The following is a 17948-nucleotide window of genomic DNA, read 5'->3' on the forward strand; positions in this document are numbered from 1 at the left end:
TGTCAAATGCCTTTTCTGCGTCTAATGATAGTAATATCTCTGGGGTGTTTGATTTTGCTGGTGAATATATAACATTAAACAAGCGTCGGAGATTTGAAGATAGATGTCGGCCTTTAATAAATCCAGTTTGATCTTGTGATATTACCGAGGGCAGCACTTTCTCCATCCTTCTAGCTAGGATTTTTGAGAGTATCTTAACATCATTATTCAGGAGTGAAATTGGTCTATATGATGCACATTGTAACAAGTCCTTATTTTGTTTAGGAAAGACGGTGATTAATGCTTGTCGAAATGTTTGAGGTAGTATTTGGTGGTCTTTAGCTTCTGTAAATGTTACCAATAAGAGTGGAGCGAGCTGAGTGGAGAATTTCTTATAAAACTCTACGGGGTAACCATCAGGGCCTGATGATTTCCCGCTTTGTAGTGACTTTATAGCGTCTAGTAATTCTGTTAGCGTTAGAGGTTTATCCAGTTCCTCAGCACTTAAAGCATCTATTTGTGGTATTTGTGAATTATCCAGAAATGCATTAGATTGCGTGTTGTCTTCTTTGGGCTCAGTGGAATATAAAGACTTATAGTAATCTCTAAATGTGTGCATTATTTTATTATGGTCGATGATTTCTTCTCCATTCTTGTTGGTGATTACTGGTATTGCATTGTGAACTTCTTGTTTATGAATTTGTTGAGCTAAAAGCTTATTAGCTTTTTCTCCGTGTTCATAGTAATGCTGTCTAGACTTATAAATAAGTTGTTCAGTTTCTTTAGTTGTTAAGATGTTAAGTTCTGTATGCAGGGCCTGCCTTTTCCTGTGAAGAGCTTCACTTGGACGCCTGGCTTGTTCTTCATCTATTCTAGTAATTTCATTTCTTAGCTCTGACACTTTCTTGGTTTCTAATTTATTTCTATGGGAAAGATATGAAATAATCTGGCCTCTTAAGAAGGCCTTTAGAGTTTCCCAGAGTGTTCCTGCAGAAACCTCTGTGGACGTAAAATCCTGTAGTACTTCTTTATATTCCCTGCTCTGCTCTCCAATAAATGAAAGTTATCGCAAATATACTAATAACCCAATTGTGCTTTACTCACTCAGAATATGGAACCAAATTAGGAAGCATTTTAAGATGGAAAATCTTTTATCAGTGGCACCTCTGCAAGGGAACCACCTCTTTAAACCTTCGCAAGTATATCCAGTTTTTAATACCTGGAAAAGTTTTGGGATTAAAATGCTCAGAGATCTTTATATAGACAACATATTTACATCTTTTGAACAATTATGTTCAAAATTTAACCTCCCAGCTACACATTTCTTTTACTATCTTCAAATTAGAAATTTTGTTAAACAGAAATTGCCCGATTTCCCCCACCTTGCACCCTCCACAATGCTGGAAAAAATACTGCTCAATTCCGAGGAAACAAACACTATTTCCGCAATATATAAAATCTTATTAGAGTCCCTACCTTTCAAAGACCCAAGAGGACATTGGGAAGAAGATCTCTTAATCAATATATCAGAAAAGGAGTGGAAGGTAGCAAAGCAGAGAATTCACTCGAGTTCTATATGCGCAAAGCATAGAATTATTCAACTAAAAATTATATATCGAGCTCATCTGTCTCGCTTAAAACTGTCCAAAATGTTTCCAGGCCAGGATCCAACCTGTGAGCGCTGCAACCAAGCTCCTGCCTCACTGGGTCACATGTTCTGGGCCTGCACCAAACTAACATCATTTTGGACAAAAATTTTTAAGTGCCTCTCAGACAGCCTTAGTATCACAATCCCTCCTAACCCACTAACAGCTGTGTTTGGTGTCCTTCCAGATGGACTGGAATTGGAGAAGGACAAGCAAACGGTGATTGCATTCACTACACTCTTGGCACGCAGACTTATTTTGTTAAATTGGAAGAATCCTAATTCTCCTCTTATAAGTCAGTGGGAAACCGATGTTTTATATTATTTGAAATTGGAAAAAATCTAATTTTCAGTTAGAGGATCTGTACAAAATTTTTTTAAAACATGGCAGGATTTAATCAATATTATTTTAGAATAAGAGAAATAACTATTATTGCATTTAACTCCCTTCTCCATCTCTTATTTATATAGATATTTACTTCTCCCCTTCTTTTGTCTAATGTTGCCTTATTAAAAAGCTTAAAGAAATTTTCCTTTAGCTAAGCTCTCCTTCTCAGGGGTGGGGTTTGATTTGTTTTCAAATTTGTTGGGTTATAAATTGATCTGTTTGTATGGAATGATTACAATGAAAATTAATAAAATAAAAATATTAAAAAAAAAAATAATTTCTAAAATGAAGCCCACTACTTGTTCCCTAGATCCAGTGCCAACAAAACTAGTAAAAAGTGCAATGGATGTTCTTGCAGCGCCTATCCTAAACATTATCAATAGTTCATTATTGCATGGCACAGTACCTGATACACTAAAAGTGTCAGTCATTAAACCATTACTTAAAAAGTCAGACCCAGACCCACATATACTAAATAATTATAGGCCTATTTCAAATTTACCATTTCTCTCTAAAATACTAGAAAAAGTAGTCGCCAGTCAGCTTCAGTCACACCTTACGCATTACAATTTATTTGAGAAATTCCAGTCTGGTTTTCGCACTGGTCATAGTACAGAAACGGCACTAACGCGGGTTGTAAATGACATTCTGATATCCTCTGATGAAGGAAACTCAACTGTAATTATGTTGTTGGACTTAAGTGCAGCATTTGACACCATCGACCATTCTATTTTACTGCACAGGCTAGAAAATGATGTTGGGCTTACAGGCACCGTGCTCGCTTGGTTTAGTTCTTACTTATCAAATCAATTCCAATATGTACATAAATGTGCTGACAGTACTCCACCATTATACACAGAAGTTCAATATGGTGTCCCGCAGGGCTCAGTACTGGGACCTTTACTGTTTTCACTGTACATGCTTCCACTGGGATCTATCATTAGGAAACATAATGTTAATTTTCACTCGTATGCAGATGACACCCAGTTATACCTTTCATTTAAATCAAATGAAGTTTCTCCAATGTTGTCTTTAATTAGTTGTGTTAGTGAATTAAAGGAGTGGATGAATGAGAACTACTTGTCTTTAAATACAGATAAAACAGAGATGTTAATTGTTGGAGGGAATGATGCTGATCACAACAATATTTTGTCATCATTTAACTCAGTTGGAATCCCAGTCAATTTTACTGAATCAGCCCGCAATCTAGGAGTTATCTTTGACTCTAGCATGTCATTTAAAGCGCATATTACAAAGTTGTCCAAAACATGTTTCTTCCATCTTAAAAATGTTAGGAAATTAAGGCGCTTTTTAAATAAACAGGATTCTGAGAAACTAATTCATGCATTTATCTCTAGTAGGATTGACTACTGCAATGCGGTGTTCACTGGATGTTCAAACTGTTCTTTATACAGCCTCCAGTTAATCCAAAATGCGGCTGCGAGAATTATTACAAGAACAAGAAAATACGAACACATAACTCCAGTTCTTAAATCCTTACACTGGCTCCCGGTTAAGTTTAGGGCAGATTTCAAAATCCTTCTTTTAACATATAAATCATTAAATGGTCGAGGTCCGGCTTACTTGTCTGAACTTATCATGACTTACAAACCAGAGCGCACATTAAGACCTCAAGATGCCGGTCTGCTTATGATTCCAAGGATTAATAAAATAACAGTGGGGGGTCGAGCTTTTAGTTACAGGGCCCCTAAACTGTGGAATGGTCTGCCTGCTACTATAAGAGATGCCCCTTCGGTCTCAGCTTTTAAATCCCGGCTGAAGACTCACAACTTCAGTTTAGCATATCCTGACTAGAGCTGCTGATTAACTGTACAGACTGCATCTCTGTTGTTAGTCATTAGCACTAAAACATAAGTAACATGACAGTTATAATTGTATACTAACCCTCACTTATTCTGTTTTTCTTCTCGGTACTCAAATGTGGCACTTGGTGCCACGGCCCACCTGCCAAGTTGTTTTGCCTGCCTAAGGAAAAGTCATCCCAGATGGAGGATCGCAGGAATCATGGGAGAGAGGGGTCCTTTCATCGGATTGGCTGGCCCAGCACTGTTTCAGCCGTGGAATGGCCAAATGGGGGAGGCAGCTTGAAGGATGAGGTCTCCAGGACTCTATACAAATACAAATCTTATTATGGGATATATCATCTACTGTTAAATTCTACTCTGTACTTCTAAAATTTATATATATATTTTTTTTTATTTCTTACTATATTGAGAAATTGTTCTGTGTACTGTACTGTATTGTATTGTATTGTATTGACCCCCTTCTTTTGACACCCAATGCACGCCCAACCTACCTGGAAAGGGGTCTCTCTTTGAACTGCCTTTCCCAAGGTTTCTTCCATTTTTCCCTACTAGGTTTTTTTTGGGAGTTTTTCCTTGTTTTCTTAGAGAGTCAAGGCTGGGGGGCTGTCAAGAGGCAGGGCCTGTTAAAGCCCATTGTGGCACTTCCTGTGTGATTTTGGGCTATACAAAAATAAACTGTATTGTATTTTATTGTATAGTGGAGACAGAGTAAATGTTGTTTCCAGAAATTTAGCAAGTAGAATGATAAGTTCCAGCTCAGCTGGACTATTATCAGGTTCAAAACGGCAGGATAGGGCATCCACCCTACCCTTCCTCTTACCAGAGCAGTAAAAAAATGTAAATTAAACCTAAGAAATAAGAAATGCGTATTTTGCTCCTTCTTTGCCCATTTTAAGGCTAAAAATTTATGATACATCATAATTTTGTTCTGCAGGGGATAGTTTCTTTGAAAACAATACACATGAGTGGAGCCGATCACATTCTGATCATATTTGTGACAGTACAGACCCCAAACCAATGATTGATGCTGCACTGACTTCAACAAGAGGCCAAAAAACTTTACGAGAAAAGCCCAGGAGAAAAGACAAAGTCAGCAAATGAAGCATATTGTAAAAACTAGATACCAAATAGAGAAATGACAAAACCAGGAATAATAATCAAAAGTCAAAGTATAAGTTTAGAGCCAAAGGCAATCCAAAAAAATTCTCAAAATAAAGCATCTTGATCACAAAGAAGAATCTAATCTCAGATAAATGTGAGACTGCACCTGTCGACTTTTAAGCAGTTCCACTGGTTATATAATCATTGCACAAAAGATGGAGTCCCATGAAAACAAGTGATGTGCTAACCTTGACGTTGCAGAGCATGGAAGAAAAACAGAATTTTTAACATCAAAATAGCAATTCTGAATAAAAAACTGAGACAAAAAAATAAGTCCCTGGGCCAGAAAACTCAGAACATACAATATGTACTGCATGTAAGCTTCAATGCAACACCAAATATACTGTAACAGATTCATGTATTTCTAGAAAAAACTGATGGCTGGTTCCAGGATGTCTCCATACAGAAGCACTAGTAAAGAGGAATGAATTTGGCCGGTGTTTTTCACACAGAATATGCTGCATTTACCACTGACCTTTTTCACAAAATATTTTTATGGAAATTCGCAGTGCATCTGGCTTAGACAAACATTTCTTGATCAGCTACCCAAGATGCTTTACTAGGCCAGTGTAACATCACATTGCTGTAGCAGCCATGCACAGAATTGTTATGCATATATACTGTCAGATTGGTGCAGATCTGCTTCACAAACACATGACGTCATGACCAGACCGCAGTACTCCAGCCAGGTTTCCACCACATTTAAAAAAAACTAAAATTAACTTGCATCATTTCATTTAAAGAGTACATTAGCTGACAAAATGCAAAAATTATGAATACTGCCTCTGGATATACTGTGTAATACTAATCCCTGTGCACTGGCAGAGCTGTGCTGCATTGCTAATTTTCATTTGACCCACAATAATTAGTGCTGGCAGATGCTTCCCTGTCACCCAGGGACGCCTACAAGACCACTGCACCATTATAATTCATTCAATGCTTATCGCAGAGTTTGCCAAGATTCTAGAACATTTCAGCATTTATGCTGAACTCACAGTGAAGCAAACTTTAGCCTGGGATAATTAAAATCAGAATAGACAATCAGCCTGACAAAGTGGAACACTGATTTTATGATTATTGATTATTCAATGTAGTTGTGTGTAGTCGTCACCCAGGCAAGATGTCTGCGTTCTCAAAGAAATTGACAAGGTGGAGACCTCTGTGGGCCAAACAAAAATCTGAAGTAGCTCTGCACTGGCACTTGAACAGACTCCTCTTCACCCTCATCTGTAAATTAGCACATGAATGCCAGGATCTTCCTGAAGGGGACATTGATAGATAAAGAAAAGGATAAACAGAAGGAGACAGTTAATGTTAATGATAATTTGCTTAAGATCTCTTAAACATTCGTCTATTTTCTCCACAAAAAAGAAGCCCGCTGGACCACCGCACAGCACAATAAACCCGTTGTCTCAATTCTCATAGATGTGCTCCACCACAGCTAAAGATAATGTTTGGTTAAGTACTTTGATTTTTCCTTTCATATATTTTTTAATTTTCTATTTATTTTCATAAACGACCAACCACAGGACAATATTTACAAATATTTCATTATAATGATTCAACCATAAAGTAATGTTCACGTATGTGTTAATTTGGTAAATATTTATTTTCTTACTTTTTATATTTTGTATTTGCATCTTTTCTTAGAAATGTTCATGTGTTCATTAAGTACATGTATTTTAATATTCTTGTGTTGCACATTTAGTCTTCAGTGCAGCTGTGGATCTCCTGTAGGTGTTCGTTGGTCTCTGACTGAAGGTGCTGCCCCTGATGTCAAATGTGGTGGTACAAGAATTGAGCTGACTGAAAATGGAGACCTGAGTTCAGGTCCTGAGCCCTGGGCTCACACCAGTGAGGTGGCTCCTGCTCAGCTCCACCGTGATGATGGGATTATTCAATCATTTACTTTGATTCTCCTTTAAGAGATTAGAGGACTTGCATTTCTTGGAGTGAAAAATGAAACAGAACTTTCTGTGCCCTTCCGCTCTGCAGTCCTGTGTCTTTATGCTTCACATTTTTTGTGTTCTTCATGAAGGACATTCAGTGCAGCCCGTTGTGGAAGGAGATGGACTTGAAATCACAGGAAAATGCGTTTAACATTTATGTCACTGTGTGACCCCAAGCAAATATATGACTTCAAAAATTACTGCACTTCATGCTGTGACAATAAAACGCACAATATAATGTGAAAACTGAGTTTTGTTACATTTGATATGTTTTACTCTGAAGGTGTGCTTTTTATTTTTAATTAATTCTGTAATGTTTCCTTGAATTTTTTTTTGCTTTTAATCCCATTAATGTATAGGTCACACCTCAGTGGACAACACACAAGTGGTCCGGGTGCGCTGCCTCTCCTTACTCTCACCTCTAATTTGGATAACAATGTGTTTCCATTCCTCCGTCTCGATGAGAGGGTTGTTTTTTATTCCTGATGATTCCCTTTCTCTGCCAGCGCTGACATCTCTGATAGGTTTGTAATGATGGCACACAGCACAGTTTAACAAATAATGAGGGGAATGGGGGTCCGGGATCTGGAGAACCTCAAACACCAACCCACTAGGACAGAACTGAGCCCCTGATGTGGGACAGACCTGTGAATCTGATTGTGTTAATAATGACTGCATATTCCAGCCCAGCTTATCTTTTATTAAATGTAATTTCTAACATTTTACTTTTAGACTAAACCAAAACCAGTTATCCCTTATTAAATTTATCTTGTAAAATTAATTTTGGTTTGATTCCTAGACATCCTGTTTCTTACTTGCATGCGTTCTTTTGGCGTCACGACCAACAGCCCCTCACAGTCAGACCCACTTATCACTTTACAGTTGTGAGTCTTTGTGAAGAAACTGAAGAGAAATGAACACGGACAGGGGGAGAACATGAAAAGACTGCACAGACGGTGGCTGAGACCCAATTTGAACCCAGGCAGCAGACTACTGAGGTGGGCTGTGTGACTTGTCTGACATCACATTTTTTGCATGAGTTCTGTTAACTTCTTTTAATTTGGTATAAAGTTGGTAAGTGTTTTCACTTTGCCACGTACTGCAAATATTTCTTCAGATAAAATCTCTCTACAGGTTGACTTATACAACACAAGGTCACATTCTGTTAACATGAATCTTGAGCCCCAGAGAATCCTGGGAAAAGAAGAGAAGTGCTGGGCTTCACAGGTCCTCACTGCAGGTCTGATTTCTGTCCTCTGTGTGTGAAAAAGAAGATCTCTCCATCAGCTCTGTGCTGCTCTGTGACCACCAGAGATAAAGACGGGCAGGTGACGGCACATGTTTGATCCAACTCTGGTGAAAGAGAAAGGCCAGGAACTGCATGATCAGGAAGCCAAGAAACATGAGAAGGCATTCAATAAGGCATATGACTCCTAAGAAGCAAATAGCAAGAAAGATGAGGACAAGACTGAAAATGCTCTGTCAACAAGAGGACTTTAATAAAACACAAGAAGACATTCAAACCAGACATGAAATGGTGTGTCAACATTATAAGCCCATTCAACACAACTGTGTTTCTACTCCGGACATCGTTAAGAAAATGGATGCCTGTGTCACCTTGACTGCAGATATCTGAGATGCTTGTGAGCAACAGACATTGACCCCTATGCTATCTGGAGACAGGGTTATCACAAAGATCAGACCACCACTCCAAAGCCAACTTCAAGGTCTCCAGCCAGTGAGCAGATTCTGAAGCTGAACTTGCAGCCAAATCAGAGCAGGCCAAAGCTATCAGCAGACAAGACTTCACAAACTGGAGAGTGAATAGAAACTCAATGAGACAAAAAAGTTGTCAAGAATAAAGCAGAAAGAAGTGGAGATGAATCTAAGCTGGAGAATGAAGAAACAAAACTGCAGCAGCTACACACAGAGAGAGAAGTCAGAGCAGCAGCAGACCAAGTAAGAGCTTACGGCCATCTTGAAGGTGACCTGAAGAGTCATCAGGAAGAGGATGAACTCAGAACCTACTCTGTCTACCACATCACTGAATTTAGAGCTCAACTAAATCCTCAAGCTGTGGCTTTCCAGCCTCAATACAGTATGTACCTCCTGAAGTGTCCACATCTCCAGAATTAGTTTGTCTAGCCTACGCAATTGCAATATTTACTGGAGATAACTTTGAGTTCATTGATTGGAGGACATCCTTCGTTCTTACTGACTATAGGCCCATTCCAGCCGGTGAGACGATGTTGTATGAGGCTGTGGAGGGGCTTTACTACAGAAACTCAGAGGAGGCACACGAGAGTGTCTGGACTGTCCTGACCGAGAGATATGGACACCCGTTACTATACAAAAGGCCTTTCTGGACACTTGCCATTGCACACATTAGAGGATTGGCCATCCTAAACAATTGTGAGGAAAATTAGATGCTGCTTAAAAACTGACCTGAAGCAGAGCTTGAGGAGACAGGCGATGGAAAGGATCATCCAGGACGATACGACACATCATCTACTACAACTGACAGCAAATATGGGAGCAAAAAGGAAATGAGGTGGGCAGTGAATATTCTGTGCTTTTGAGTGGCACATCTGAACTGGACAGGGCCTCATCAGCCTCATTGTCAGCCATTACCAACAAAATGGCCAACAGGTCAACAGCATCAATTTCTTGTGGACGCACATCACTGCCTTCTGAGCTCCGAGAAAACGAAGACGTGCTGTCTGAGCTGAAGGCATTGATTACTGCACTCAGGCAGATATAAAGAATATAAAAAGATGAGCTGAACCAGGACATAAACAATCGGGGTGTACGATTAAGCAATAACTTTGATGTAATGTTAAAAGAAAATATAAGAAAAATACGAGGAAAACTGAGAATATACACCTGGAAGAACTTAAGCAAAAATTTATGACTTGCATTGAATGAGAACAATTGACATCCGCCGCAGATAAAAAAGCACCTGCTGTAATATCTGAATACCTGGACTTACCGTACCACTGTGCACAAGGATTTAATATTAGTGTCCACTCTGAAAGGCACTATATGAAAAAGAATGAAAGCAACAAAGAATGATTGAAAAGTCAGTAAGTGCTGTACAACAGTATCCAGTGCAGAAGGCGCTGTATGAATGAATTAATAAACAGTTATTATGAGCTGTAGGACAGTATCCAGTATGAAAGGCGCTATATGAAAATAATGGATATGGAGAAAAATAGATCAACATATACAGGCATCATCGGCAATAGAAATAAAACCCTGCAGTACTTCTTTATATTCCTTGCTTTGTACCCCAATAAATGCAAATTATCACCAACCGAATGGTGCTTCACTCACCAATGTAGGAAGTATTTTAACATAGTGAAGCTTTTATCTGTGGCACCTCTGCACGAGAACCACCTTTTTCTACCATCTCAAACGTATGCAAAATGTTTCCAGGGCGAGATCCAACCTGCAAACGCTGCAATCGAGCTCCAGCCTCACTGGGTCACATGTTTTGGGCCTGCGCCAAATTAACATCATTCTGGACCAAAATCTTTAAATGCCTTTCAGACAGCCTTGGGGTCCCAATCCCTCCTAATCCATTAACAGCTGTGTTTGGTGGGCTCACAGAGGGGCTTAACCCCTTAACCGCCCTCTGCCGGATATATCCGGCACCGTTGTTTTATTGCTAACGCCATACTGCCGGAATTATCCGGCACATTTGCCTGTGGTTATATGAATGCCTGGCAAGTAGTATAACTGACGGTTTGGCGTGGGTATTATTACTACGTTGTATTTCGACAAGTCTGTGGTTGTTTTGGCCGGTCATGTGACGTGATTCGCATGTAACAGCTGTGAATATGGCGAAACGTAAACTGACTTCAAGTGAGGCTTTGCAGGCGATTTTGGACAGTTCTGATCATGATTGTAGCAGTTCTGAAGAAGATTTTAGCGACAGTGATGAGCAGCAACGTGCGCTGCATGATACTGTGAATGAAGACGCATCGGATGACGGCGCTGAGTGGGTGTATCCCCAGCATCTCAGCTGGGCTGCTGCCCGTGGTGAACTACCTTTTCTGCATTCATTTGAGGGAACGTGTGGCTTTATTGTTGATGTAAACAATTACACTGCTGAGCAGTTTTATGAGCTGTTTGTGTCACCTGATTTGATCAGGCATTTTGTTCATCAGACAAATCTGTATGCAGCACAGTTTATTGAGAAAAATCCCAATTTACCTCCACATTCCCGTGTTCGTGCTTGGTTTGACACTGATGAAAACGAAATGAAAAAATTCATTGGGATTTTGATGTTGATGGGAATAATCAGAAAACCAGATATTGAGATGTACTGGTCTACAGATCCTATGTATGCAACACCTATTTTTGCAGCTGTCATGACACGTAACCGATTCTCTTTGCTGCTGAAATTCTTTCATTTGAATGACAACAGAAACGAGCCAGATAAGAAAGATCCAAACCGCGACCGCTTGTTCAAGCTACGTCCTTTGATTGATCATTTATTTGAAGCATTTCAGTTGCCCTACATGCCAGGACCGTCAGTTGCAGTTGATGAAAGTTTATTGTTGTGGAAGGGCCGCTTACAGTTTCGACAGTATCTACCATTGAAAAGGGCACGGTTTGGTATCAAGATGTTTTGCTTAGCTGAGAATTCAGGTTACATTTATAGATTTCGTGTATACACTGGCAACTTGCACAACATTTAGTGGTCAATACTGCTTGAATAAATGTAAAAAATGTAAAAAAAATGTAAAAAAGTAAAAAAACGAAAATTGTTCAGATTTCGCCTGGCGTGGGGAATATTTAGGGAGTTGGCGGTTAAAGGGTTAAAGTGGAGGAGGACACACAAACTGTCATGGCCTTTACTTCACTTGTCTCGCTCCACTAGAAGAATCCTAACTCTCCTCTGCTAAGTCAGCAGGTAACTGATGTTTTATATTATTTGAAATTGGACAAAATCAAATTCTCACTTAGAGGATCTGTGCAGAGCTGGCAGGATCTCATCAATAAGATTTTAGAATAAGCTCTTAAAGCACTGAGGAAGCAGATTCTCTCCTCTTTTCTTTTTCATCTCCATTTATCTTTATTCACTTATTAATTCATCTAGCTACATATTTTTACTAGCTTTAAGTTTTACTCTGCTGGCCATGCTGTCTTTCTCAGGGGTGGGGGTTAATTTGTTTTTTATCCTATTTTTGTAAAAATTGATCTATTTGTGTAGAATGTTGTGTGATTTCAATAAAATAAAAAAAAATGCGCTATATGAAAGAAAAAAAGAATGAGTGGAAAGTCTTTACATAGTGTATAATAGTGTCCTGTATGAAAGGCCTTATATGAAAGAAAAAATACAGAAAGTACGACAGAAATGAGAGTAATGGGGAATGGTGATGACAAATAAGACAAAGCAAAATGCACATCTTGTTGTTCTCTTACATAAATACTGTAATAAGATACACCTATGATAAAAAAAGTCTCTCTGAAACACTCAGCGTGTCGTTGTGTGCTACAACTGCTATACATTAGGGTTCACTTTGAAAGAACAAAAGTAAGAAAAGGGCGATAGAAAGGTCATTTATTGCTATATAATAGTATCCAGTATAAAAGATACTATATGAAGGAAAGAAATTTTAACAGACATTAAGGGGTAAATAATAGTGCACAATATGAAAAGGCACTAAAGAAAGAAAGAAAGAAAGAAAGAAAGAAAGAAAGAAAGAAAGAAAGAAAGAAAGAAAGAAAGAAAGAAAGAAAGAAAGAAAGAAAGATGAGTAAACACAAATGGTGATGATAACAACAAAAGAAAAAAAATAGTCTTGTCACCATTTTGTGGCAGTAATAGAAAGTTCAGTACATAAAAATTATTTTTAGCAGATGCTCTCTGTCTCTCTCCCTCTCATAAACTAAGCATATCTGCATGTGATGCAGGTGCCATACTTTAGTGTCCACTCTGACAGGTAATATTTTGAAAAGAAGAAAGTAACAAAGGATGATGGAATAGTTATTATGTACTATATAACAGTATCCGGCTCGAAAGGCGCTATATGAACAAAGAAATATTGAAGTTATTTAGAGCTCCATAACAGTGTTCAATATGAAAGATGCTATATGAATGGAAAAAAAAGAAAGAATGACAAGACATTAATTAAGTAGCATATAATATTGTCATCTATGAAAGGCGCTATATGAAATAAAAAAGACAAAGTAAGAAACAAACGTAATCATAAATAATGATAAACAGCAAAAGGCAAAATGCCACTTTGCTGCCCTCTGGTGGCAGATATACAAGATTGCAGCACATAAACACTTTCGAATATATGCCTGAGGTCAAAGCCTACTTACTGTACGTCTCTCTCGTTGACTTGGCAGACCTATAACAGATGTTCAGTATTGTATGTACAAGGTACAGTTGTAGTAATGCAGTGTGTAAAAACTGTCATCTTTATTTCTGCTCTTATTGTTATTAACACAGTTCAACTAGTGACTTCAACAGTATCTAAAAAAAAAAAAAAAAAAAGCAAAGCAAGAAGTCCCAGAAAATACACTTTTAAAGTTTCAGAACGGATAAATGAAATACAGTCTACATCAGGAGATATCAAAAATAAATCTAAAATAAGAGTTTATGTGTGCGGTGATCTTACTGCTTCCAAAGGGTAGCTCAAAAATAAAAGTCTGGTTGGCTACATACTTGCTGGCGTCTCCAACCAGTCTGACATTAACATCTTTGCCAGTTCAAAGTACTGCGATAAAAGACCCAGAAAGAAGGTGGGAGCCTAAGAGAAGAACAGGGACCAGCCATCCATCCATCGTCTACACCTGCTTTATCAGAGGAGCTGGAGCCGATCCCAGCAAGCACAAGAAACAGGACCATCACAGGGGCAAAATGTAAAGGTCTGTGAAAGTACCCCATTAGGACGCAGGGCCCCCACTTTACACTCACCCTCGTCATTAAATACAAAAGAAATCACCAATCCAAGATCTCATAAAAAATAAATCAAAGCTTTGGTCTGAAATCTGAATAGGCTGGTTAAAAGAAGATGGTCCTGGGGGTCCACATGAAGTGACGCCTGCTGTCCCAGAATGCATCATCTAAAAGGAGATTTGAATTCAGCCAACTGTCAGCAGCACAAAGCCTTTAAGTGGCTTTAGCTCAGGTATGGTGGCATAGGCGTTAGTTAAAGCTTTGACAGAACAACCCTCGTCAAAGAATCGGCCCTGCAATGAAGCCCCAGCTGAAGGGGGTCCAGAAGAATGATGTTCAGCATTACTCTCTCTTTTATATGGAGCATCAACAGACAGATTGGTTCTTAAAAATGTTGTAGTTCTAGTGTAACGGGGGTCCAAGGAGAAGCTCTGCACCAGACCACCAGCCAGGACTGAAGAGACAGTGGGCTCAAATCTCACCTCTTAGCCCTTTAGTGGAAGAAAGAACAGACGGCTTACTTTTAATAATAATAATAATAATAATAATAATAATAATAATAATAATAAAGAAAACTGGCTATTCTACATTTTGAAAGGGAAACAAATGCTAACAATAACAGATCAGGTCATGTCAGGTTGGGGAGCATGCACTGGTACAGCGCGTCGCCGCACCCACCACACAATACAAACAGCTCGGGGGCCTGGTTGGCAACCCCAGGCAGACACACAGTCCAGTCCCACCCTCTATCTACCACAGCCTGGTGTTATGTGAGTGTCCCCTTAGCCTGGTCCAGCCACTCGGGTCCTCAACAATGAGGATCCTGAATTCCAGATCACCCTCTGGGAATCGCGCCCCATGGCCATAGTGCTGTAACTGACGCTCCATCACAATGCAGGTAATGTGCCTTATTTGGTACTCAGGTACCCAAGGATTCTCCAGAGAGACACAGTACTGAAGGAGTCCAGTCTTCATCTCAGGTCACTGGATAGCATCCATGTCTCACAGGCATATAGCAAGACAGTAAACACAAGGACACTAAAGACTTGGACCTTCGTCCTTTTGCATAGATATCGGGAGCGCCACTCACACCTTTCTAGTGACCTCATGACCACCATGCTCTCCCAATCCGTCTACTGACTTCATAGGAAGAACAACAACAACATTTATTTATATAGCACATTTTCATACAAAAAGTAGCTCAAAGTGCTTTACATAATGAAGAGAAGAAAAATAAAAGACAAAATAAGAAATTAAAATAAGACAACATTAATTAACATAGAAAGGAGTAAGGTCCGATGGCCAGGGTGGACAGAAAAAACAAAAAAAAACTCCAGAAGGCTGAAAAAAATAAAATCTGCAGGGGTTCCAGGCCACGAGATCGCCCAGTCCCCTCTGGGCATTCTACCTAACATAAATGAAATAGTCCTCTTTGTAGTTCGGGCTTTTCACGGAGTCACTTGATGCTGATGGTCATACAGACTTCTGGCTTTTAATCCATCCATCATTGTTGGATCATCATGGTACTTTGGGTAGATGGTGGTGGCGCACGCCACCACCAACAGGACACCGGAAAAGGAAACAGAAGAGAGAGTAGGGGTTAGTACAGATTTAGAATGAATAGTTATTATAATGAATTGGATATACAGAGTATCAGGATTAAATTACAGTGAAGTTATGAGAAGGCCATTTTACATTAATGTGTTTTCAGCAGTTTTTTAAAGTGCTCCACTGTATTAGCCTGGCGAATTCCTACTGGCAGGCTATTCCAGATTTTAGGTGCATAACAGCAGAAGGCCGCCTCACCACTTCTTTTAAGTTTTGCTCTTGGAATTCTAAGGAGACACTCAGTTGAGGATCTGAGGTTACGATTTGGAATATAAGATGTCAGACATTCCGATATATAAGATGGGGTGAGATTATTTAAAGCTTTATAAACCATAAGCAGAATTTTAAAGTCAATTCTGAATGACACAGGTAACCAGTGTAGTGACATCAAAACTGGAGAGATGTGTTTGGATTTTCTTTTCCTGGTAAGGATTCTAGCAGCTGCATTCTGCACTCGTTGCAAACGATTGATGTCTTTTTTGGGTAGTCCTGAGAGGAGTGCGTTACAGTAATCTAGTCGACTAAAGACAAACGCATGAACTAATTTCTCTGCATCTTTCGATGATATAAGAGGTCTAACTTTTGCTATGTTTCTTAGGTGAAAAAATGCTGTCCTAGTGATCTGATTAATATGCGATTTAAAATTCAGATAAGAGTCACCAGAGTCACATGAATGTCACTGCCGAGGTAAGTAAACCTCTCAACAAGGTCGACACTCTCTGTGCAGACAGACACACTACTGATGGCCGTGCCCAAGAGGTCATTAAAGGCTCTTTGGATTTTATCAGGACACTCGCAAGCCCAGACACTCGGACTCCTCGCTCAGTCTCTCGAGAGCCCCGATCAGAGCCTCCATTGCACAAATTTAATAATAATAATAATACATTTTATTTATATAGTGCCTTTCTCATGCTCGGGCAGCACGGTGGCGCAGTGGTAGCGCTGCTGCCTCGCAGTTAGGAGACCCGGGTTCGCTTCCCGGGTCCTCCCTGAGTGGAGTTTGCATGTTCTCCCCGTGTCTGCGTGGGTTTCCTCCGGGCGCTCCGGTTTCCTCCCACAGTCCAAAGACATGCAGGTTAGGTGGATTGGCGATTCTAAATTGTCCCTAGTGTGTGCTTAGTGTGTGGGTGTGTTTGTGTGTGTCCAGCGGTGGGTTGGCACCCTGCCCAGGATTGGTTCCTGCCTTGTGCCCTGTGTGTGTTGGCTTTCCGATGCTCAAAGTGCTTTACAAAATAAACAACAAGAAATATATCATATGGGATACAAAACAACATCCACATAAAACACCAAATAAACATAAAAATAAGAAACACAAAGATGAACAATGAATTAAAAACAGAAGTGCCAGCCTGCTATTCCTCAGTCAGCTCATTCTTATTGACTTCTTCGTTCAATTCAATTGCCTCCTTTTCTTTGTTTCAGGTGCAGCACAGGCAGTTGAATTAACTCGCTGAGGGTCCCACCATATTAGTGAGGGGATCTGCGCTCATACAGACTCAGGGATGGACTATCAAAGTGGGACTCTGTAAGCACAACACCACAACATGCGTATTATTAGTTCTTATTCGGCTGACACCTTTATCCAAGGCGACTTTTACAGACCCCCTTTAAAAAGCAAAAGGCTAGGATTTGATAAATGTTTACCTCGGTCAGCTGTTGATATTCGGTTTACATGAACAGACGAGCGGATTCTGTCCCCAGCACAACCACATTGCCATGTTAAAGTAAGTCACAGTATTAAAGATTATGGAGCGTTAAAGATTTCTTGCACTTGGCAACAGAGGATTGGCTCACCCCGATAAACAGGCCAATTCACCCCAACAGGTACAAAGCTGTCCGGTCCAGGTATAGTAAGGGGCCTCTTTATTTAAGGGGTCTGCTGACCTGTCACTGGTATAAAGCACGACTGGCTGCCAGGGTGGGGAGTCAGCCACTGTAGCTCAACTGGGTTGACCGCTGATATAACCCACCAGTACATGAGATGTACGAGTTCAAGTCCCATCACAAGAAGAGGGTTTTAAAATAGAAAGTAGTCACTTTATTTGATAGGCTTGGTGATAACAATAATTTATAGACTACACCGCTAAAGGGGCCAGCAGTGTGACATTGTGAAAAGAGAGTGACCAAGCTGGCTATGCGGTTGAAACAGACTGACCACCCTGGTCAAAGGGGCAGACCCGAGCTGAAGGAGCCCATAGGATTCACATCATATAACATGCAGACTGTCTGTCAGCGTCCTCCGTTCTGTCAATATGACAGCATAAATAAACTAAACTCACTCCAATCATCATGAAGTGTTTTGAGAGAGTGGTGCTGGCCCACATTCAGGGCAGCATATTGGACACTCTGGACCTCCTGCAGTATGCCTACTGGCCCAACAGGTCCACCTCAGATGCCATCGCAGCCACACTACATTATTCCCTCTCCCACCTGGAGAACATAGACTCCTACATCAGGATGCTCTTTGTTGACTACA

This window comes from Erpetoichthys calabaricus, chromosome 4, assembly GCF_900747795.2.
Source record: "Erpetoichthys calabaricus chromosome 4, fErpCal1.3, whole genome shotgun sequence".
Taxonomy (NCBI): Eukaryota; Metazoa; Chordata; class Cladistia; order Polypteriformes; family Polypteridae; genus Erpetoichthys; species Erpetoichthys calabaricus.